The sequence below is a fragment of the Tachyglossus aculeatus genome, chromosome 7, assembly GCF_015852505.1.
Source record: "Tachyglossus aculeatus isolate mTacAcu1 chromosome 7, mTacAcu1.pri, whole genome shotgun sequence".
In the NCBI taxonomy this organism is placed as follows: domain Eukaryota; kingdom Metazoa; phylum Chordata; class Mammalia; order Monotremata; family Tachyglossidae; genus Tachyglossus; species Tachyglossus aculeatus.
The window spans coordinates 31064346-31089979 of NC_052072.1; the positions used below are offsets into that span (position 1 = coordinate 31064346).

General features: G+C 42.1%; 1 protein-coding gene across 3 annotated transcripts in view; it reads left to right on the forward strand.

Annotated features, from left to right (window-relative positions):
* The window catches only part of MAGI3 (membrane associated guanylate kinase, WW and PDZ domain containing 3), a 189931-nt gene that overhangs the window by 732 nt on the left and 163565 nt on the right, over nt 1-25634 (forward strand). The window lies entirely within an intron of this gene.

Sequence of the window (25634 nt, forward strand, 5' to 3'; positions counted from 1 at the left end):
ATTTATTTATCTATTCTATTTATTTATTAATTCTATTCATTCATTCTATTTATTTATTTATTTATTTCCATTTATCCATCCCATTTATTTATTTATTTATTCTATTTATTTATTTATTTATTCTATTTATTCATTTATTTATTCTATTTATTTATTTATTTATTCTATTTACTTATTTATCTATTCTATTTATTCATTTATTTATTCTATTTATTCATTCTATTTATTTATTTTTTTTGTCTATTTATTTATTCTATTTATTTATTTATTTTCTCTATTTATTCATTCATTCATTCATTCTAGTTATTTATTTATTTATTCTATTTATTTATTTATTTATTCTATTTATCTATTTATTTATTCTATTTATTCATTTATTTATTCTATTTATTTATTTATTTATTCTATTTATTTATTTATCTATCTATTTATTTAATTATTTATTCTATTTATTCATTCTATTTATTCATTTTTTCTATTTATTTATTCTATTTATTTATTTATTTTCTCTATTTATTTATTTATTTATTCATTCTATTTATTTACTTATCTATTCTATTTATTTATTCTATTTATCTATTTATTTATTCTATTTATTTAGTTATTCATTCTATTTATTTAGTTATTCATCCTCTTTATTTATTTATTCATTTATCTTACTCGTACATTTCTATCCTATTTATTTTATTTCGTTGGTATGTTGGGTTCCGTTCTCCGTCTCCCCCTTTTAGGCTGTGAGCCCGCTGTTGGGTAGGGACCGTCTCTATGTGTTGCCAGTTTGTACTTCCCAAGCGCTTAGTCCAGTGCTCTGCACATAGTATGCGCTCAATAAATACGATTGATTGATTGATTGATTACTATATGGTTGTACATATTTATTACTCTATTTATTTATTTTACTTGTACATTTCTTTCCTATTTATTTTATTTCGTTGGTATGTTGGGTTCCGTTCTCCGTCTCCCCCTTTTAGGCTGTGAGCCCGCTGTTGGGTAGGGACCGTCTCTATGTGTTGCCAGTTTGTACTTCCCAAGCGCTTAGTCCAGTGCTCTGCACATAGTATGCGCTCAATAAATACGATTGATTGATTGATTGATTACTATATGGTTGTACATATTTATTACTCTATTTATTTATTTTACTTGTACATTTCTATCCTATTTATTTTATTTCGTTGGTATGTTGGGTTCTGTTCTCTGTCTCCCCCTTTTAGGCTGTGAGCCCACTGTTGGGTAGGGACTGTCTCTATGTGTTGCCAGTTTGTACTTCCCAAGCGCTTAGTCCAGTGCTCTGCACATAGTATGCGCTCAATAAATACGATTGATTGATTGATTGATTACTATGTGCATATAGTTTGTACATATATATATATATGTACATATATACTATGTTTGTACATATTTTTTACTCTATTTATTTTATTTGTACATATCTATCCCATTTATTTCATTCCCCCTCGTCCCCCTCTCCATCCCCCCATCTTACCTCCTTCCCTTCCCCACAGCACCTGTATATATGTATATATGGTTGTACATATTTATTACTCTATTTATTTATTTATTATTTATTTATCTTGTACATTTCTATCCTATTTATTTTATTTTGTTGGTATGTTTGGTTCTGTTCTCTGTCTCCCCCTTTTAGGCTGTGAGCCCACTGTTGGGTAGGGACTGTCTCTATGTGTTGCCAATTTGTACTTCCCAAGCGCTTAGTCCAGTGCTCTGCACATAGTAAGCGCTCAATAAATACGATTGATTGATTGATTGATTTTGTTAGTATGTTTGGTTTTGTTCTCTGTCCCCCCCCTTTTAGGCTGTGAGCCCACTGTTGGGTAGGGACCGTCTCTAGATGTTGCCAATTTGTACTTCCCAAGCGCTTAGTCCGGTGCTCTGCACATAGTAGGCGCTCAGTAAATACGATTGATGATGATGATGATGATGTGCAGAGCGCTGGACTAAGCGCTTGACGACATAGAGAGACGGTCCCTGCCCAATGGTGGGCTCACAGTTTTCTCTCCTGATAACTAAGCGATGACCAGAGGAATTGGTGGAAATAATCCATTTGGACGTTGTTCAAATGATTCTTGTCTCCAATTGAGTCCTTCCATAGTTGTATTTTGTCACAAATACTAGACCTCATTTTGAGCTGTGTAAGTCAAGGGACCTTTTCACCATTTCACTTGTTCTGTTTCTATGTATATATATTCACCTGTATATATGTATGTATGTTTGTGCATATTTATTACTCTATTTATTTTACTTCATTCATTCAATCGTATTTATTGAGCGCTTACTATGTGCAGAGCACTGGACTGAGCGCTTGGCGACATAGAGAGACGGTCCCTGCCCAGCAGTGGGCTCACAGTTTTCTCTCCTGATAACTAGTTGATGACCAGAGGAATCGGTGGAAATAATACATTTAGACGTTGTTCAAATGATTCTTGTCTCTAATTGAGTCCTTCCCTAGTTGTATTTTGTCACAAGTACTAGACCTTATTTTGAGCTGTGTAAGTCAAGGGACCTTTTCACCATTTCACTTGTTCTGTTTCTATGTATATATATATATTCACCTGTATGTATGTATGTTTGTACGTATTTATTATTCTATTTATTTATTTTACTTCATTCAATTGTATTTATTGAGCGCTTACTATGTGCAGAGCACTGTACTAAACGCTTTTGGGAAGTACAAATTTGGCGACATATAGAGACAGTCCCTGCCCAACAGTGGGCTCACAGTTTTCTCTCCTGATAACTAATTGATGACCAGAGGAATCGGTGGAAATAATCCATTTGGACGTTGTTCAAATGATTCTTGTCTCCATATTGCTCATCATCATCATCATCAATTGTATTTATTGAGCGCTTACTGTGTGCAGAGCACTGTACTAAGCGCTTTTGGGAAGTACAAATTGGCAACGTATAGAGACAGTCCCTACCCGACAGTGGGCTCACAGTCTAAAAGAGTCCTTCCATAGTTGTATTTTGTCACAAATACTAGACCTGATTTTGAGCTCTGTAAGTCAAGGGACCTTTTCACCATTTCACTTGTTCTGTTTATATGTTTGTATACATATAGTCACCTGTATATATGTATATATGTTGGTACATCTTTATTACTCTATTTGTTTATTTTACTTCATTCATTCAATCGTATTTATTGAGCGCTTACTGTGTGCAGAGCACTGGACTAAGCGCTTGGCGACATAGAGAGACGGTCCCTGCCCAGCAGTGGGCTCACAGTTTTCTCTCCTGATAACTAAGCGATGACCAGAAGAATCGGTGGAAATAATCCATTTGGACGTTGTTCAAATGATTCTTGTCTCCAATTGTGTCCTTCAATAGTTATATTTTGTCACAAATACTAGACCTGATTTTGAGCTGTGTAAGTCAAGGGACCTTTTCACCATTTCCCTTGTTCTGTTTCTATGTGTGTGTGTATATATATATATATTCACCTGTATGTATGTATGTTTGTACGTATTTATTATTCTATTTATTTATTTTACTTCATTCAGTCGTATTTATTGAGCGCTTACTATGTGCAGAGCGCTGGACTAAGCGCTTGGGAAGTACAAATTGGCGACATAGAGAGACGGTCCCTACCCAACAGTGGGCTCACAGTTTTCATCTCCTGATGACCAGAGGAATCAGTGGAAATAATACATTTGGACGTTGGTAAAATGATTCTTGTCTCTATATTGCTCATTGAGTCCTTCCATAGTTGTATTTTGTCACAGATACTAGACCTGATTTTGAGCTCTGTAAGTCAAGGGACCTTTTCTCCATTTCACTTGTTCTGTTTCTATGTATTTATGCATATATTCACCTGTATATATGTATATATGTTTGTACATATTTATTACTCTATTTATTTTACTTGTACATATGTATTCATCATCATCATCAATCGTATTTATTGAGCGCTTACTGTGTGCAGAGCACTGTACTAAGCACTTGGGAAGTACAAATTGGCAACATCTAGAGACGGTCCCTACCCAACAGTGGGCTCACAGTCTAAAAGGGGGAGACAGAGAACAAAACCAAACATACTAACAAAATAAAATAAATAGAATAGATATGGACAAGTAAAATAAATAAATAAATAAATAGAGTAATAAATATGTACAAACATATATACATATGTACAGGTGCTGTGGGGAAGGGAAGGAGGTAAGATGGGGGGGATGGAGAGGGGGACGAGGGGGAGAGGAAGGAGGTCTCAGGTCTCAGTCCGTATATATGTATATATGTTTGTACGTATTTATTACTCTATTTTACTTGTACATGTCTATTCTATTTATTTGATTTTGTTGGTATGTTTGGTTTTGTTCTCTGTCTCCCCCTTTTAGACTGTGAGCCCGCTGTTGGGTAGGGACTGTCTCTAGATGTTGCCAACTTGTACTTCCCAAGCGCTTAGTACAGTGCTCTGCACACAGTAAGCACTCAATAAATACGATTGATTGATTGACTGTGTCAAGCCAGGTAATAACGGTATTATTTTATTTTTCACAATATTATTTTATTTTTCACTTCCGTTTTTTAGTTGATATTTAGACTGTGTCAAGCCAGGTAATAACGATATTATTTTATTTTTCACAATATTATTTTATTTTTCACTTTCATGTTTTAGTTGATTTTTAGACTATGTCAAGCCAGGTGATAACGATATTATTTTATTTTTCACAATTTTTCACTTTCATTATTTATTTGATTTTTAGACTGTGTCAAGCCAGGTAATCACGATATTATTTTACTTTTCACAATATTGTTTTATTTTTCACTTTCGTTTTTTAGTTGATTTTTAGACCGTGTCAAGCCAGGTAATAATGATATTATTGATATAATGATATTATTGATATAATGATATCAGTGGAAAGAGCCCGGGCTTGGGAGCCAGAGGTCATGGCTTCAAATAATAATAGTAATAATAATAGTAATGATGGCATTTGGTATAGGGAGGCGGTGTGGCTCAGTGGAAAGAGCCCGGGCTTTGGAGTCAGGTTGTGGGTTCTAATAGTAATAATAATAATGGCATTTCTTAAGCGCTTACTATGTGCAAAGCACTGTGTAGAGAGGCAGCGTGGCTCAGTGGAAAGAGCCCGGGCTTTGGAGTCAGAGGTTGTGGGTTCAAATAACAATAATAATAATAATAATGATACTGGTGATGGCATTTGTTAAGCGCTTACTATGTGCAAAGCACTGTTTAGAGAGGCAGCGTGGCTCAGTGGAAAGAGCCCAGGCTTGGGAGTCAGAGGTCATGGGTTTAAATAATAATGACAATAATAATAATGATGGCATTTGTTAAGTGCTTACTATATGCAAAGCACTGTTTAGAGAGGCAGCATGGCTCAGTGGAAAGAGCCTGGGCTTTGGAGTCAGAGGTCGTGGATTCAAATAATAGTAATGATGATGGCATTTGTTAAGTGCCTACTATCCGCAAAGCACTGCTCCAAGTGCTGGGGAGGTTACAAGGTGATTAGGTTGGCCCACGGGGGGCTCACAGTTTTAATCCCCATTTTACAGATGAGGGAACTGAGGCCCAGCGAAGTGAAGTGACTTGCCCAAAGTCACACAGCTGACAACTGGCGGAGCCGGAATTTGAACCCCTGACCTCTGACTCCCAAGCCCAGGCTCTTTCCACTGAGCCACGCTGCTTCTCTTAATAATAATGATGGCATTTATTAAGCGCTTACTATGTGCAAAGCACTGTTCTAAGCGCTGGGGAGGTTACAAGGTGATGAGGTTGTCCCACGGGGGGCTCACAGTCTTCATCCCCATTTTAAAGATGAGGGAACTGAGGCCTGGAGAAGTGAAGTGACTTGCCCAAAGTCACACAGCTGACAGTTGGCGGAGCCGGGATTTGAACCCATGACCTCTGACTCCAAAGCCCATGCTCTTTCCACTGAGCCACGCTGCTTCACTTAAATTCTCTGTGCCTCAGTTACCTCATCTGGAAAATGAGGATTAAGTCTGTGAGCCCCACATGGGACAACTTGATTATCTTGTATCTACCCCAGCGCTTAGAACAGTGCTTTGTACATAGTAAGTGCTTAATAAATGCCATAATAATAATAATTATTATTATTCTAAGCGCTGGGGAGGATACAAGGTGATCAGGTTGTCCCATGTGGGACTCACAGTCTTAATCTCCATTTTACAGATGAGGGAACTGAGGCACAGAGAAGTTAAGTGACTTGCCCAAGGTCACACAGCTGAACCCTGGGCCTGGTGCCCACCGGGGACCACAGAGCGCTGGGGGAGGAGTCAGTCATTCAATTCATTCATTCATTCGCATTTATTGAGTGCTTACTGTGTGCAGAGCACCGTACTAAGCGCTTGGGAAGTACAAGTCGGCAACATATAGAGACGGTCCCTAACCAACAGCGGGCTCACAGTCTAGAGTTCAATCTAGAAGTCTAGATTCAGTCTTATCTATCGAGTGGTGGTGGTATTTGTTAAGCGCTTACTATGTCCTAAGTGCTGGGGGGGGGGGGTACAAGGTGATCAGGTTGTCCCACTTGGGGCTCACCGTCTTCATCCTCATTTTACAGATGAGGGAACTGAGGCACAGAGAAGTTAAATGGCTTGCCCAAGGTCACACAGCTGACACGTGGCGGAGCCGGTGACCTCTGACTCCCAAGCCCGCGCTCTATCCACTGAGTCATGGTGCTTCCCCGTGCAGAGCACTGTACTAAGCGCTGGGGAAGTGCAGGAGAAGCAGCGTGGCTCAGTGGAAAGAGCCAGCCCTGCCACTTGCCAGCTGTGTGACTTTGGGCAAGTCACTTTACTTCCCTGGGCCTTGGTTACCTCATCTGTAAAATGGGGATGAAGACCGTGAGCCCCCCCTTGGGACAACGACATCCCCAGCGCTTAGAACAGTGCTTTGCACTTAGTAAGCGCTTAATAAATGCCGTCATTATTGTTGTTATTTGGAGTCATTCATTCAATCGTAGTTATCGAGCGCTTACTTTGTGCAGAGCACTGTACTAAGCTCTTGGGAAGTACAAGTTGGCAACATATAGAGACGGTCCCTACCCAGCAGCGGGCTCACAGTCTAGAGCCAGAGGTCATGGGTTCAAATCCCAGCTCCGCCATTTGTCTGCTGGGTGACTGTTCAAGTCACTTCACTTCTTTGGGCCTCAGTTACCTCATCTGGAAAATGGGGATGAAGACTGTGAGCCCCCAGTGGGGCAACCTGATCACCTTGTAACCTCCGCAGTGCTTAGAACAGTGCTTGGCACATAGTAAGTGCTTAAAAAATGCCATCATTATTATTGTTACAGGTCGGCAACAGATAGAGGAGGTGCTAAGCGAACCGTGTTACTGGCTAGCCCGAATTGGGGGTGGGAATGTGTGTGATGGAGGGACGGGTGGGACCCCCATTTTGCAGGTCGGATCACTGAGGCTCTGAGAAAGTGGGGATGAGCTGGGCTGCCACACACACACACACACACACACACACACACACACTCTCTCTCTCTCTCTCTCTCTCTCTCTCTCTCTCTCTCTCTCTCTCTCTCTCTCTCTCTCTCTCTCTCTCTCTCTCCCCCCCCCTTTCCCTGTTGTTGGGTAGGGACCGTCTCTCTATGTTCCCAATTTGTACTCTCCCGAATGCTTAGCCCAGTGCTCTGCACACAGTAAGCGCTCAATAAATACGATTGACTGAATGAATGAATACACACACACACAAACACAGACCCACACATACAGCGAGTGGTTTTGCACCCTCCTCATCCTTCCTTCTATTTTGAGATCGCATCCTATATCTTGCCAATTTGTACTTTCCAAGCGCTTAGGACGGTCCCCTCCACACAGGTGCCCAATAAATACGATTGAATTCCTTAGAGAGGAAAAGGGGGTGTTTATTGAGACACACCATCCCGGGGGAGCTTTGCCCCACCGCCCCCGTTTGAAGTCTACAACCTCGTTAAATTGAAATTGCTTGAGCGCTTCGGGGTCTGGACTAGTCAGTGCCAACATGCCCTCCATCAGCCTGGGAAATCTCTGAAGTGGCTCCCGTCAGTCTAGCTCTATCCTATGTAACCCAGCGCCTAGAACAGTGCCAGGCCCATAGTGAGCGCTTAACGAATACTGTTATCATGATTGTTAATAATAATGCTTAGCGAACTCTTGCGGAGAGACCTTTACTAGTGAGCACCGTTTGCCCGCCGATGGCCTGGTCTCCTCTCTTAAAGGTTTGAAGGATTTTAGAAATTTTGAAAATGCTGCCAAACCCCAGAATCGGGTGCATAGTGAGTAAAAGGCCCAATTGTTGTTTTGATACATTTTTTTTTTTCCCCATCAGCCCAATTTGATGCAAAACGTGCTATCTTTCCCTGCCTGGCCGCCCATATCAAAGAATTGAACAGACTGCGTACCCTGAAACCTGTAGTAATTTTGTCACCTTGGTTCAGTTCGAGTCTCGACCGGATGATTTTAGGATGAGTAGAGCGCACTGCTATTTCTGGCAATTCTGAGACTTCTGTGTGTGGGAGATAATTGTGGTTGTAGAATTACTACCAAATCAAACTGACTCAGTTTATTTTGCTGAATGTGCTCTGTGAACATATCGAGCATCAGAGTAAAAAGGAGGAAAATGGGCTTTTTAATTGCGAGTTTACATCACAGTATAAGGAGAATGGAGGTGGTGGTTAATATCTTTTTCTTGGTCTATCGCCGTAGCGCTACCTGGCTTGAATTATTGTCAGCGTAACAGAAGTTTAAGGTTGTGAACATGTTTACCTCCAGTGTTACAGAGGTGTGAATCTTGCAGCTCTTTTAGCTGATTGTGGAACGTGTTCATTTTACGCTGAGATTTGGGTTTTGTTTGAGTTTTTTTGGCTGTTCTTTTCCCCTCGTAGAATCAGTCCGACAGATAAACGGTGGCATAATTTAACCTTCTACTTTTGTGGGGCATTCAGAATGCAATAATTCAGAACCTCTTTTTTGAAGAATAATCAGTGTATCTTATGAAGGACATTGGAATTTGATTAAGCCTTGCAATAGCTTTAAAATCAAGTCCCGTTGTCCCTGGTAATATAATTGTGAAGGCTTATTTGATAAGAGATGTCCTGTGTCACTCCTATTCATTCTAAAGTGCGGTTATGCTTTTTCATTTTGCAAGAGGATCGAGCGGGGCTTGTGGCAGGAGAGATAAGGATTTAAAGTTAACTTGAAAAAAATCTTGTACATTGGAAAATTATAACCCCAAATTTGGAGACCCATAAGAATTTTCACATTTTTCTAACGGTTCTGTCAGCAAATAGGAAAACAGTATCGTTCACATGCTTTACATTCAGTGGTCATTGAATGCAATGCTGAAATATAAGCTTTGACAGTATGTGGCTTTGCTAAAACCAGGGGCTTTAAATATGGCCTTACTATGCTATTACACCCGAGCTGAGGGCCTGCGTCTGGTCTGTCGCCTTGTCCAGAGCAAGTAAAAAAATATTATCCGTCTCTTATATGAGAATACCTGAATTGAATTTATTAAAGCAGTGTAAATGTGGTGGAAACAACATGAAAGGTTCTTTATACGTCAGATACCATAACCATTTTATTAAGTATTGTGAACACCACATCGTTCATGTTTGTGGTGCTCCACAGCTTCCTAAAATTCATTACGTGGCCCTCCAGCACGGATAATCACTCGTTTCTGCATCAGAGTATATTAGGTTATTTATTGCTTTTACTACTAAATTGTCTGGAAGAAAATGAAAGCCTAGTAATAACACTGCTATATCAAAATCATTGCCGTTTCTGAATATTCGGTTAAATTAAGTTCTTTCCCTTGTTTTGTAGGTTCATTTCATTCCAGATCCCTAGTGAGGCTGGATGAAGCAATATTTATAAGTGACATAGATCAAGTAAAATATTAGCAACTCTGGTGGTAAACGACCTAGTATTTTTTAATAGTTGTAATTTGTGCTTTCATTTCTGCAAGAGGGATGGCACTGCAGCTGAAGAGAGAGGTCTGCTGCTGTGGTTCCCAAGCAAATGTGGATTTTTAAAAACTGAAAACTTCTCTTTTCCTGGTGTCCTAGTAATTCCAATCATTTGATCATTTTCTTTAGTAGCTCCGTGTACCACAACCCCTTGCAATATAAAATCTTTCAGTCTCTTGTAGATCTGAACAGAAAACCTTATAAGAACATGAAATTAAGAACCTGTACTGTTTTAAAATTTTGGAGTGGTTTTAGAATAGCACAGACGATATCCTAAGGGAAGACTAAATATTTTTGTGCTGTAGTGATTCATTGTGGACAGCCTCGGTACAAACGGAAGATGAATTCAAGAAAGGGCATGCCATTTTTATTTTGTTTTCCTTTTATCTGACATATATGGGAGAGAAATGAAACTTAATTTTTTTCATTGCCGAATGTCCTTTCATTTTGTGTATTGAAAACAGCAGCCCTTCTGTACTGTCCAGAAAATTACAGTAGCAGGATTTCACTTTAACGAACACTCAGTTTTGCCGGAACGTGTGCTTTCACTGTGCATTTTGGATAGAACGCAACAGCAAAATTAGGGCACGTTCTTGTGGGTACAGTACAGAATAAAGTGCTGGAAGAAACGGTGATGCTCACTGTATTGGTTAGGATGAATTTTTTTTTAAGGCATTTGTTCAGCGCGTACCGAGTGCTAATAGTAGTAATAATTGTGGTGTTCGTTCGGCGCTTACTGTGTGCCCAGCACTGTACTAAGCTCTGGTGTAGATATAAGTTAATCGGGTTGGACACAGTCCCTGTCCCACGTGGGGCTCACAGTCTTAATCCTCGTTTTACAGATGAGATAACTGAAGCACGGATAAGGGAGGTGACTTGCCCAAGGTCACACAGCAGACAAGTGGCAGAGCTGGGATGAGAACCCAGGTCCTTCTGATTCCCAGGCCAGTACTGTATCCACTAGGCCATGGTGCTTCCCCAGTAGGCTATTGGGAGGCCTCCCAGCTTCCCAGTGATAGGCACTCTACTGAGCGGTTACTTCATTGTGTGTTTTCCTTACGGCTGGTTTCTACAAAACCGAAACGTCTGCATTTTAGGAGAGCTGTGGGTAAGACTGTCAGCTCTCTGAAGGCAGAGATTGGGTCTACCCATACTACCGTGTAAAATTATTTTGCCGTTTGCCATCTTTGCTCCTCCCGTGAGAAGCAGCGGGGCCTAGTGGAAAGAGCATGGGCCCTGGAGTCAGAAGACCTTGTCTCCTGTGTGACCTTGAAAAAGTAACTTTTCAGTGCCTCAGGTACCTCATCTGTAAAATGGGGATTAAAGCTCTAAGCCCTATGTGGGATATGGACGGTGTACAACCCGATTGTCTTGTATCTACCCCAGTGCTTCATAGAGTGCTTAACAAATACCATAAAGAAGTGCGTAGTATAGTGATCTACACAAACACTCAATAGATATTGCTTTATGGATGAAATTGCAGGAGTATTCTTGTGGGCAAATCTCTTCAGGGTATGTTGATTTGAGAATAGTGCCCCTGAAGTTGAGGTGTTCAAATTACCGAAATCACTCCAGAATTACTGAACATCTGTTCTAATTTCTATAGGGATCCGAGGTGTGTGGTCACATGTTTGGCACACATCTATTCCAGTGGGCCAGATAGTGGACAGAGGTGACTCCTCCCTTGGGTTGGGTCATCTCAAGTCTTCGTCGGGGCTTCCGAACCTTAGGAATATACCCACGTGCAAGAAGGTTCTTTGTTGAATTATTTTGCTGTTTGCTGTCTTTGCTTTTGCCTTCCTGCCTCATGATGCGTATGAAGCTTCTGCTGTGAAAGAGTTGCCCCTTCCTTAATTTTGGTGTGCTCCGCTATAGTTGTTGCCCAGTTTTCAGCCTGGGCGCTGTGTTTTAGGAGGCTTTGTTTTACCGCTTTCTTAAAACCTTTCTTCTGCTCCCTTGTTGCTCAGTTTCAGCTCACCATCGAAGAGCTATTTGGAGTTGTTCTGTCAACAGTTCTAGGGGTGTGTTTTACCTAGCAAAATTAGGTTTGAGGTGCACTTTGCGTCATTGCTAGAAGTGTGACTTTGTTCCAGTACTTAATTGTTGATGATCTCGCCTTGCTGTTTGATGTTGCGCATGGCCTGTAAGTGACGGATGGAAGTGTTTAAGGAGACAGATGGGGCGTCTGTGGAGGGTCCAGGTGTCATAGATGTAGAGAAAGTTGGAAAGCACTACAACTCAATAAACCTTCGGTTTGAACTCTACGCTGACATCACATTGTGTTCAACCATCTTCTAAAGGATAGATTTTATTCAGTTTTCTACTGGGGAAGCAGCGTGGCTCAGTGTAAAGAGCATGGGCTTTGGAGTCAGAGGGCAGGGGTTCGAATCCCGGCTCTGCCAGTTGTCAGCTAGTGTGACTATGGGCAAGTCACTTAACTTCTCTGTGCCTCAGTTCCCTCATCTGTAAAATGGGGATTAAGACTGTGAGCTCCCCATGGGACAACCTGATCACCTTGTAACCTCCCCAGCGCTTAGAACAGTGCTTTGCACATAGTAAGCGCTTATCAAATGCCATTATTATTATTATTATTATTATTAATAGACATCTGGCCAGTGAGCTGCCTAGTCAACAATTCTTGGATGGTGTTTAGCCTTAGGTTGCCTGCAGAGATCTCTTCAGACTTCTTCTCGGGCCATGGTGCCCGATTGGTCTGGTGAAGTGGCTTTCAATCCTCTGTATTCACCTTGGATCATCATCATCATCAATCGTATTTATTGAGCGCTTACTATGTGCAGAGCACTGTTCTAAGCGCTTGGGAAGTACAAATTGGCAACATATAGAGACAGTCCCTACCCAACAGTGGGCTCACAGTCTAAAAAACGGATTGGATGTCCCTGTAGAGTGCAGTCATTCACAAAATGCAATGCTCGAAAGATTGTTTCTAGGACTTTGGATACTGCGGAGCCTGCTTTGTTGGAAGATTTTCCTGGAGAAGTGGAGGCACGTTCAGATGCCTTAATAAATGTCCCTCGTATCTTCTGGCATGGCTGCTTAGAATCGTTTGAACAGGAGTGGGTCCGCTGCACATCTTGTCATCACCGATGGTATTTATTGAGCGCTTACGGGGTGCAGAGCACTGTACTAAGGTCTTGGGAGAGTACAATACAACAGAGTTGGTAGACACGTTCCTTGCCCACAAGGAGCTTACAGTCGAGAGAGGGAGACTGACATTAATATGAATAAATAGTCACTGCTCTTTTGGTGATGAGGAATAAATCCAACAGGCCTGATGTGTTTATTAGAATAACTGAGGGTTGGAATGTTAACCTACTACTAGATCAGATGGAGAGGAAGTTTTAGGGCTTTTCTGAGTGGGGATCAGAGGTGCCCCCAGTTTTCAGGGATCCCTGGAGACATGGCCTTTGCCTTTGATCTCAACCTTAGTTTGGGAATTTTAAAGGATTTCTGAGAGAGGATTTTCCTTATTTCACGCCAAGGAACAGAACTTTGAAATGGTGCCTTTCCTGCGTATGGCTCATAATGATTCTGTCACACACAATTCTAAATCCTGTAGGTTTATCCAAAAAGGAAAATCCAACAGAGTGCTACTCACAATAAAGGGTGGAAAAAGATTCCCCAATTTTTCTGGCACTTGGTACTTTTAGGTGAGGGGTTAGTAAATCACTTGAGGTTGTCTCTTTATTTTCTTCATAATAAAAGTAATTGAACTTAGACTCACAAGCCAGTGACTTAAAAATATTTACTTTCACAGGGTGCTGACACTGTTAGATTGGGGTAATCAATAGATATCCCCCTCGTCCCCCTCTCCATCCCCCCCATCTTACCTCCTTCCCTTCCCCACAGCACCTGTATATATGTATATATGTTTGTACATATTTATTACTCTATTTATTTATTTATTTATTTATTTTACTTGTACATAGCTATTCTATTTATTTTATTTTGTTAGTATGCTTGGTTTTGTTCTCTGTCTCCCCCTTTTAGACTGTGAGCCCACTGTTGGGTAGGGACTGTCTCTATATGTTGCCAATTTGTACTTCCCAAGCGCTTAGTACAGTGCTCTGCACATAGTAAGCGCTCAATAAATACGATTGATGATGATGATGATGATGATATCGTTCTTAGTTTAGGGAGTTGTGATTCTCACGGAAGGTATAATCAGTAACCTAAAATCACTAGGAGGGTGCAAAAATGGTTACAGGATAGATATCAGGAGGGACTTTGCAGGGGTGAGCCTTGAGCCTATAACCTTCTCCTTATAGATGCAGATGATGGAATTAGCCAACATATTCATTAAATTTGTGTTGACATTGAATGAGGAGAGATAGCTAGCATCTTGAATGTCAGGAGAAGACCATTACACTATCTTGTTAAATGGGGGAGGGGGTGCAAACAGCCCACCAGAGAGAACTTCAAATAAGGTTAGAAAATGACTGGCTCTGGCAGGGTGTTCATTAGGCAGACAGTTAATTTTTCAAATGACTTGGAGGATTTTGGTATATTTGTCTATATATATTTCAACTGTACACATATACAGGAAAGCAGTGTGGCATAGCAGAAATAGCACAGGCTGGGAGTCACTTGCCTGCTGTGTGACCTTGGACAAGTCACTTAACTTCTCTGGGCCTCTGTTTCCTCAACTGCAAAATGGGGATTCAGTGCCTGTTCTCCCTCTTACTTATTCTGTGAACCCCATGTGGGACGGGGTCTGTGTCAGACCTGATTGTCTTGCATCTACCCCAAAGCTCAGGAAGAGTGCTTGAAACATAGTACGTGCTCAGTAAATACCACAAAAAAATCATTTCATTTCTCTGTGCCCCAGTTTCCTCATCTGTAAAATAGGGATTCAGTACCTGACGCCCGTTTACTCAGGCTGCAAGCCCCGTGTGGGACAGGGACTGTGTCCGATCTGCTTACCTTATACGTCTGCTCAGCTCTTAGTTCAGTGCTTGACACACAGTAAGTGCTCAACAAATACCATCACCATCATTGTAAATCTAAACAGAGAAAACACACGTTCTGCAAACAAGCATACAATGGCCTGTCTTTCATGACCCCAGCAGTTGAGAAGCAGTGTGGTCTAGCGGATAGAGCTCGGGCATGGGAAGTCAGAAGGACCTGGGTTCTAATTTGACACCGCCACTTGTCTGCTGGGTGGTCTTAGAGGCAAATCACTTGAATTCTCCGTGCCTCCGTTACCTCATCTGTAAAATGGAGACTGACTGAGCCCCGACTCTGTCCAACTTGACTAGCCTGTATCTAGTGCAGCGCTTAGTACAGTGCCTGGCATATAGTAAGCACTTAACAAATACCGTAATAACAGTATAGTGCCAGGCACATATTAAGCGCTTAACAAATACCACAAAGAAAAGCAACAAAACACAGAAGAGTCCCTTTGCAATTGTTTGAGGACCTTTGGTACAAACAGAAGCTCTTCAGTGCACTTTAGTGGTTCCTTGGAACATGGGATTCTGTTCTATTGTTCATCATGCCGGCCCATCAGGAAACTTGTAGGGAAACCCCAACAACTGAATGTGTTGTCTGTCTTCATAAGCCAAATCAGCTAGTTGGAGTGAAAAGCACGTTATCGGTTTGTACAAACTGAGCAGAAGGAGGAACCCTGCCTGGCTGGAATTCAGGTTTCGGATTCAACTCACCCTGCCCTGCTATCGGACCCTGCTGGGTCAGAGCAAAACCTGATTATGAGCATTGTGAAACACCAAAATAGGTTTTCAAGGGGTATATCAGGGTTGTCTTATTTGCAGGGACAGAATGGTATTATATAACCTTTCAAGGTCCCTTTCAGAGAGAGAGAAAGAGAGAGAGATGTGTGTGTGTACACACTCCTTACCTACATTTCTAATGTGTGCATGCCTCCACATCTAGAAAATATTGTTTGGTTTTGAAGACATATTTGCTTTAGTTAAAGCCAGTCCAACAGGTAAGTGGTATTCAACATTCCTTTGCTACTCTTGATTATTGTGTGTGTGTGTGTGTGTGTGTGTGTGTGTGTGTGTGTGTGTGTACATTTTGGCTCAATTTGGGCTTTGACATTACTGTGCCAGTATTCCCTTGAACATTTGTGGGCCCCAAGCTGCTGCTACACTAAGGCATTGGCATCGAAAGAGGGGAATAAAGAAGGCTAGAGTAAGGAAAGAGGAGGAGGAATAATGGAAAGGAAAAAAATGGACAAAAAAGGGGCAGAAAATATAATGAAAATAAGTGGGGGAGGATAGAAAATTGGCTCAGTGCCACTATTGCAAAATTCTCTCTGCTCAGTCTCATATTTCCTCCTGCCTGTAGCACATGTTTACTTGGATGTCCGGCTGACACCTCAAACATAACATGCCCAAAACAGGACTCCTCATCTTCCCATCAAAACTCTGTCCTTCCCGTGATTTTTCAGTCAATGTAGAGAAGATCACCATTGTCCTATGTAACCATGGCATTATCTTTGATTTAACTCTCATTTAGCCCACATATTCGATCTGTCACCAAATCCTCCCAGTTCTCCCTTCACACATCTCTAGAGTCCACCCTTTCCTTTCCATCCAAACTGCTACCGTGCTGATCCAAGCACTTAATCATATCCCGCCTTGACTACTGTTGCAGCAGGGAGCGTTGTTGCCTAGTGGAAAGAACACAGGCCCGGGAGCCAGAGAACCTGGATTCTAATGCTGCCTCTGTCACTTATCTGCTGTGTGACCTTGGGCAAGTCACTGGACTTCTGTGCCTCAGTTACCTCATCTGTAAAATGGGGTATAAAGCTATGAGCCCCATGTGGGACACGGACCTTTCCCAACTTGATCAGCTTGTACCTACCCCAGCACTTAATACAGTTCCTGGCACATAATAAGGGCTTAAATACCATTTTAAAAAAAAAATAAGAGCCTCCTTGCTGACCTACCTGACTCCTGTCTCTCTCCACTCCAGTCCATACTTCACCGTGCTGCCTAGATCACTTTTCTAAAAGAACATTTAGTCCATGTCTCCCCACTCCTCAATAACTTCCAGTGTATTTCCGTCCACCTCCTCATCAAACAGAAACCTCTCCCGTTGGCTTTAAGACACTCAATCAGCTTGCTGATTTCCAACTACAAAACCCTAGTGCACACTTTGCTCCTCGAATCCCAACCTACTCAGTGAACCTTGATCTTGTTTTTCTTGCTGCTGACACCTTGCCCCCATCCTCCCTCTGGCCCAAAATGCCCTCCCTTTTCATAGCCAACAGAAAACCAGTCTCCTCACATTCAAAACCCTAAGATCACCTCTTCGAGAGACTTTCCCCAACTAACCCCTCATCTCCTCTGCTTGATCTCCCTTTTACATTGCCTGTGCACATTGAGTATTTGATATCCACCCCACCCACATCAATTACGTGCATATCTATAATTTGTTTTAATGTGTCTCTCTCCCCATCTAGGCTGTAAATTCTTTATGGACAGGGGCCGTATATACCAACTCCATTGATTTATGCTCTCTCAAGCGCTATGTACTAACTCTGCACACTATAAATGTTCGATAAATACCATTGATAAAGTGAGATTTGTGTTGCATTCAGCTTTACAAGACCTAAAATCCAGAAGTAAAAGTCTCTCTGAGAATTTAAATTTGTCAAGTTAAAAAATAATATAAACCAAACGCTATACTAATGCTTTTCTAACGTATTCTTTAAGGAAGGATGTTTTGTGGATGTACTGAAAAAGGCATTTTTATGTCTCTTCATGATCTTTATACCTTTACTCAGCTACTATATTTTATCATAGTTCCAGTACCTCAGGATGTAGCGGATTAATCTTGTATCTAGAAGGTAGAGCACATTCCTATTATTATGACAGTTTTCAGATAATTAAATTTAAGTCCTGTTGGCATCCAAAAGTTTTAGCAACAAAGCCAAATGAATCTTTTTGATATAGATTTGGGTCTGATTAAAAAGACAGTTGAGGGAAAGACCTTCTGAAATGATGCTTGTTAGACACATTCTTCATCGAAATTCGAGATGTAAAACTATTCACCGTGAGTTAGTTTGGGAGCTATTATTTTAAAATAACATTTCTCTAGAACTCCTCACTTACAGTTCTAAAGTGTGCATGCCTCCAAATCTAGAAAATATTGTGTGGTTTTTAAGACACGTTTACCTTAGTTAAAGCCAGTCCAACAGGTAAGTGGTATTCAACATACCTTTGTTACTCTTGGTTATTTTTCTTGTTAAGCAGATTTTTAACCCTTCCTCTAATGTTATTCTTTACTTTATTCCCTTTTCTCTTAATGACCTAAAACAATTAGCATTTGTTCCATTTACCTTCCTTCTTGCTATGATTTACATAGTTATATTGTGTGAAGTGCTCCCTATTCCAGGGTGAGGACAAGGGAAGCATTAGGGCTTTTTAAAACCTGTCATAGATTCAATTTTGTAATTTTTTGGTCCTAATTGGCTAGTAAAATATCCTGAAGGAGCTGTTGCTTCTCTCCTCCTTTTCCCCACCAGCAACTGCTACCTTTGTCACTGCCACTGCTGCCATCACCTCCATGCCTTTCTGAGCCAGACAAAGGAATTTTCCAGTGTGATTGGAATAAAGTCAAGTGGCCATTCCAGAAACTCCCTTCTTTATCATTAAAGAAGGAGAAGCAGCGTGGCTCAGTGGAAAGAGCCCGGGCTTTGGAGTCAGAGGTCATGGGTTCAACTCCCGGCTCCGCCAATTGTCAGCTGTGTGACTTTGGGCAAGTCACTTCTCTGTGCCTCAGTTCCCTCCTCTGTAAAATGGGGATTAAGACTGTGAGCCCCCTGTGGGACTACCTGATCACCTTGTAACCTCCCCAGCGCTTAGAACAGTGCTTTGCACATAGTAAGCGCTTAATAAATGCCCTCATTATTATTATTATTATTATTATTATTAAAGGCCAGTTCTGGGGCTGCTGATTGGGTTGTTCTCTTTTTCTTATGGGCTGTACGCTGGATGGGGAGCATCGAGAGTTGCTGCTACGTCTTGGACCGTGTAAGCGGTGTTCCCCACTCCTGTTGCCACCCATGCCCTGCAGTGACCCTCTGGCAGAGCCAGGGTCCTGGCAGGGACTTGTGGTGGTCTCACCCAAAGCGTGGCCTGTGTCAGACCACCACCTAAAGCATGGCCTGCGTCCCCCAAGAACATGACTAGGCAAGAGGTACTTGTGCTGCTCCTTTGAAAGTCTGGCTCAGAGAGCAGGATTGGCAGGGCCAAAGTGACGGTGGCCGTCTGTGGAGAGTGGGAACAGCAGCAGCAGTCCCCGAGCGGTGACAGCACTGAAGAACCCCGGACATTAGGGTCTTATTTTCTCGTTCTCATTCTCGCCTGTCCCGCCATCGACCCCCGGGCCTGGAATGCCCTCCCTCTGCCCATCCGCCAAGCTAGCTCTCTTCCTCCCTTCAAGGCCCTACTGAGAGCTCACCTCCTCCAGGAGGCCTTCCCAGACTGAGCCCCTTCCTTCCTCTCCCCCTCGTCCCCCTCTCCATCCCCCCATCTTACCTCCTTCCCTTCCCCACAGCACCTGTATATATGTATATATATTTGTACATATTTATAACTCTATTTATCTTACACATATCTATTCTATTTATTTTATTTTGTTAGTATGTTTGGTTTTGTTCTCTGTCTCCCCCTTCTAGACTGTGAGCCCGCTGTTGGGTAGGGACTGTCTCTATATGTTGCCGACTTGTACTTCCCAAGTGCTTAGTACAGTGCTCTGCACACAGTAAGCGCTCAGTAAATACAATTGATTGATTGAGTATTTGTAAGCAGGCCCATGTGTGGGGGTCACCATGCCCCCATTCTTCCGTGTACTACCGTCTGCTCACCAGCCCACCACTCTTTTTCTCCTGTGTTCTTAACTCTCTCATTTCCCCACCCTTCTTGTCATCTTTCCTGCCTTTTCAGTTCTGCTTGCTGTCCTGCTTTAGTAATAATTATAATACTGCACTTATGTGCCAAACACTGTACTTAGCATTTGGGTAGATCCGTACAGTACAGTCAGATCCCTGTCTCACCTGGGTTCACTGTCTAAAGAGGGAGGGAAAGCAGTTATTTTTTTCTTATTTTACAGTTGAGGTAACTGAGGCACAGAGGAAGTAAGTGATTTTCCCAAGGACACACAGCAGGCAAATGGCAGAGCTGGGGTTAGAATCCAGGTCCTTTGACTCCCAAGCCCGTGCTCTTTCTACTAGGCTTGTCTCCCACTTCACCCCCCAAAAAAATCTTGTCTGATTTCTGCAGGATTAGCTTCAGTTTTTGAGAAAAAAAATGGGCTCCCTGCAGTTCTGCCTAGCACAGGCTTTCACTATGTATTTTGGCAATATTAGGGAGATGCACTCTCCCAAGCTCTGCCCTTAGTAAACACTAATAAATGCCATTGATGTTCTTCCGACAAAAAATGTTTGCCTGTGTGTAGTGCAGCGTGGTGCCAGAAGAAACACTGGGAGCAAATATGTGGTGTTGGGCATGGGTGAATGCTGCAAAGTGAGTTTCCTTCTGTGATGCTGATAATAATAATAATATTGGTATTTGTTAAGCTCTTACTATGTGCAAAGCACTGTTCTGAGCGCTGGGGTAGATACAAGGTAAACATGTTGTCCCACGAGGGGCTCACAGTCTTCATCCCCATTTTACAGATGAGGGAACTGAGGCCCAGAGAAGTTAAGTGACTTGCCCAAAGTCACACATCTGACAAGTGGCGGAGCCGGGATTTGAACTCATGGCCTCTGACTCCAAAGCCTGGGTTCTTTCCACTGAGCCACGCTGCTTCAACCCCACTCCCATGCTGTAGGAGAATTGGGTGTAGTGGAATTTTCCTGAATTCCTAGTAGGTCTCAGACCAAGGCATCATTAGTCTGTTTTGTGAGGGTTTTTTTTCCTCCTTAAATACAGACTTTCTAGTTCAGAGTAGGATAGCCTATCTAGATAATATGCTAAGACCTGGACTACAACTGCCTATTATGTTCAAGTCTGGTTTAATGGTTGAGAATCTGCTGTTTCTCCTTTAGGTTTGCTTTAGGCAAAATACATTTCATTCTTTAAAGGAAAGAAGCTTATCCTTAAATTTCATGTTTTTGCCCCGATGGGTGTTTATCTTGTCTACCATTATAAATTCTTTAATTTATCTTGACCAATTTACCTATATTTTGTATTTTTCCCTATAGAGAGTGAATAAACTATGTTTAAAATAAAAACTATAGTGATTTTTTTGGCAGCAAAAGAAGCAATGCCCTCATATGTTTTAGCACCTTATGACCTGACACCTAGGAACTTAGGGGGTGACATGAAAATCGTTATGGCACATGCCTGATTACATTATGGGGTTCCTCCAAATCAGTTAATACTCTGTTACTAAAGAAGCCGCATGACTTTGCCTGCACTATCACTGTACCACTGAAGTGGGGGGATGGCAGCATCACAACAATATTCTTTTAACTACCTTCTATCGTGAAAATGAGGCTCTACAGAGCATACAGCATACAACCCTGCACATCAGCTGTAGAATCTGCCCTTTCCTTTTCAGCCAAACTGCTACCATGCTGATCCAAGCACTCATCCCACATTGATTACAGCATCAGCCTCCTCGCTCACCTCTCCACCTCCCGTCTCTCCTTTTTCCAGTTCACACTTCACTCTGCTGCCTGGATCATTTTTCTGAAAACCCGTTAAGTCCATGTCTCCCCACTCCAAAAAAGAAAAAACTCCAGTTTTTACCCATCCACCTGCACATTAAACAGGAGCTCCTTACCATCAGCTTTATAGGGTACTCAGTCAGCTCTCTTTCTCTTGTCGTACCTCACCGATCTACAGCACAGTCTACGTGCTTGATTCCTGTAATTCCAACCTATTCTCTGTACCTTGATTTCTTCTATCCCACCGCTGACCCCTTGCCCACATCCTTCCTCTGGTGTGGAACTCCCTTCCTTATTTCCATCCCTCCAAACCATCCAAAAGACCTTCTTTGCCTAAGCTTTTTTTTCCCCTATGCACCCTTCCCTCTGCATCAGGCTTTGTACTCCTTAACCACTTTGTTACTCACCCTAGCCCCATGGCACTTGTGTACATATTCATGTACATATTGAAAAGCAGCGTGGTTTAGAGGACAGAGCCTGGACTTGGGAGTCAGAGGTCGTGGGTTCAAATCCTGGCTCTGCCACTTGTCAGCTGTGTGACTTTGGGCAAGTCACTTAACTTCTCTGTGCCTCAGTTACCTCATCTGGAAAATGGGGATTAAGACTGTGAGCCCCAGGTGGGACAATCTGATGACCTTGTATCTACCTCAGTGCTTAGAACAGTTCCTGGCACATAGTAAGTGCTTAACAAATACCATCATTATTATTATTGTTATTATTATTATCCTTATACTCTACTGTTTCCCCTATCTGTAATTTTACTGTGTCTGTCCCCTCTTTAGACTGAAAGCTTCTTGTGGTCAGGGATTGTGTTTACCAACTCTAGTGTCTTGTACCTTCCAAAGTGCTTAGTACAGTGCTCTGCACATGGTAAGCATTCAGCAAATATCATCAATTGATAAAGATCTCACCATTATCTAAAGTCATGGCACTCATTCCAGCTCTTGAGGAAATCCCTCCTCTCTGCTGTCCTTCTCCAAATTCAGAGCCATGAAAAGATGCAGTGCAGCTAGACCTTATGGCATACTTCTTGAGATCTACAAGCACAGGAGGATTAAATTCTCAATTTGTGAGCCACTGAGAATGTGCCACATGATTTCAAAGATGGTACTATCATTGTCATCTTGAAGAAATATGAAATATCAGAATGTGGTAACTGTGGTGGCACGTCACTGCTCTCCATTGTTGGCAAGATCCTAGCCATCTTCCTCTGGATTGGCTATTAATTCTGGTTGCCCTCCCAGAATCCAACTGCTGAATCAGATTCAGGATTAAAGAGTAAAGCACCAAGATTTATTCTGTTCTGCTTTCCATGGGCCATACAGAAAGATTTACGCTGTCATTAGATTTGGGGCTCTGGCAGTTTGGCTGCCCTGAAGATCCTGACACTGCTTCATACTGGTGCAACTGGTCCCCACTGGGGTGGGGGGTCGTGTGTCCCAGTCTATTGATTAATAATCACCAGCAGTATAGAACAGTGAGGAATAGATGTCCAGTCATATGCAACCACGCTGCAGCATGCAACAGGAAACCTGGGCACTGGTATTAGAATACATTCCAGATCCTCTGGGAAATGTTTTCATCCCAACCGGCTGGGTGTATCTTTGGAAGTGGGAGAGACAACCATTCTCAGAAGCTGTGACTTGCAGATGGCAGTGCCGTGCTGGTCCACATATAGGGGGAGAAAAACACAAAATGAACTGTTTTGCGGAGTCACGTTGGTACGATGGATTTTTATCTGTCTCCCCCTTCTAGACTTTGAGCCCGATGTTGGGTAGGAACTGTCTCTATGTTGCCGACTTGTACTTCCCAAGCGCTTAGTACAGTGCTCTGCACATAGTAAGCGCTCAATTAGTACAATTGAATGAATGAATGAAAAGTGCTGACATCTTGAGGAAATGAATCAGCCCTCAGGAGGCAATGTAGAGTTTAATGCTGAACCAAATTTAGTTAGTTAGGCAGTGTACTCTTTAATCAGTTGTATTTATTGAGCACTTACTGTGTGCAGAGCACTATGCTAAGTGCTTGGAAGAGTACAATATAAACAGAGAGATGGGAAACAAAATCAAAATACCCAGACTGGTATATCCAACCATCTGTATGATTTTGAGGAGTCACAGTCCACTTTTTTTTAAAATGGTATTTGTTAAGCACTTAATATGCGCCAGGCGTTGTACCAAGCACTGAGGTAGATACAAGCTAATCAGGTTGAATCAATCAATCAATTATATTTATTGAGCGCTTACTGTGTGCAGAGCACTGTACTAAGTGCTTGGGAAGTACAAGTTGGCAATGTATAGAGACAGTCCCTACCCAACAGTGGGCTCACAGTCCCTGTACCACATAGGGCTCACAGTCTTAATCCCCATTTTATAAATGAGGTAACTGAGGCACAGAGCAGTTAAGTGACTTCCCCAAGGTCACACAGTAGGTCCTTCTGACTCCCGGGCTCATGCTCTATCCACTAGGTCACACTGGTTCTCATCCTATCTCTCTAACCATTCCTTTTCAGTTGTTTTTGTAAGCTCCTCTGCCTCACACCCTTTAACTGTGGGGGTGCCTCAAGGTTCAGTTCTGGTGCCACTTATAGTCTCCATCTGCTTCCACGGATTCAACTACCGTTTCTGTACGGATGATTTCCACATCTATCTCAGTCAACCCACATATTCACTATCGCTAAATTCTGTTGAGTCTACCTTTACAATATCGCTCAAATCTGCCCTTTCTTCTTCCTCTAAACTGTTACTATGCTAATACAAGTACTTGTAATAATCTGCCTTGACTACTGCATCAGCCTTCTTGCTGGCCTTCCTGCCTTCTGTCTCTCCCCACACCAGGCCTTACTTCACTCTGCTGCCCAGATGATTTTTCTTCAAAATGTTCAATCCATACCTCCTGACTCTACAAAGGCCTCCAGTGGCTGCCCATCCACCGCAACAAACAGAACCTCCTCACCATCGGCTGTAAAGCCCTCAATCAGTCAGTCCCCCCCATCTTACCTCACTGATTTCCTAGTACAACCCAATCTGCTGATTTTGCCCTTCTAATGCCAACCTGTTCACCTCACCTCAGTCTTATACATCTCGCTGTGGATTCCTTGCCCATATGCTCCCTCTGGTCTTGAACTCCCTCCCTCATCACTTATGGCAGGCCACCGCTCTCCGTCCCTTCAAAGCTTGAATAAAATCACATCTCCAAGAGGTCTGCCCTGACTGACCCCTCATTTCCCCTGCTTGCCACCCGTAGCCCTACAGCACTTATCTACTTATCCATAATTTATTTTAATTTCTGTCTCCCATTCTAGTCTGTTAGCTCCTTTTTTAAATGGTGTTTAAGAGCTTACTGTGTGTCAGGCATTGAACTAAGTGCTGGACTAGATACAAGCTAGTCAGGTGACATATGTTCCATGCCCTGCATGGGGCGGCTCACGGGATTAATCCCCATTTTACATGAGGTAACTAAAGCACAGGTAAGTTAAGTGACTTACTCAAGGTCACACAGAAGACAAGTGGCAGAGTTGGGGTTAGACACAAATCCTCTGACTCCCAGGGCTGTGCGGTTTCTACTAGATCATGCTGCTTTTTTCCTTGTGAGGAAGGAACATTTCTACCTACTCTACTGTATTGCATTCTCCCAAGCACCGAGTTTCATACTCTGTGCACTGTAAGTGCTCAATAACATTGATTTTTAAAAAAATTACGGGTTTTAATTTTTAAGAGGCTGAGAGTCAGCAGGGTTCTTAACAGAACTAAAATTATTCCAAGTTGCTTTTGTGCTTTCCTCAGTTTTACTAAAGGCAGGTTGAAATCAAGTAGTCTAGAAAATCTCAGTGGTTTAGCGAGGAAAAAGGGGCATTGTATAGCAAAATGGTAAAATAACTCAAGCAACGACTTGGCAGCTACCTACTGCAAAATTACAACCTGTGCGATGTATTTTTAAAACTGAAGTGGAACAGGAGTGATATAAATCTTATTGAAGTGGTAAATTTAACATTTAAAATTTGAATGTCTTAATTTTGGAGAGCAGCT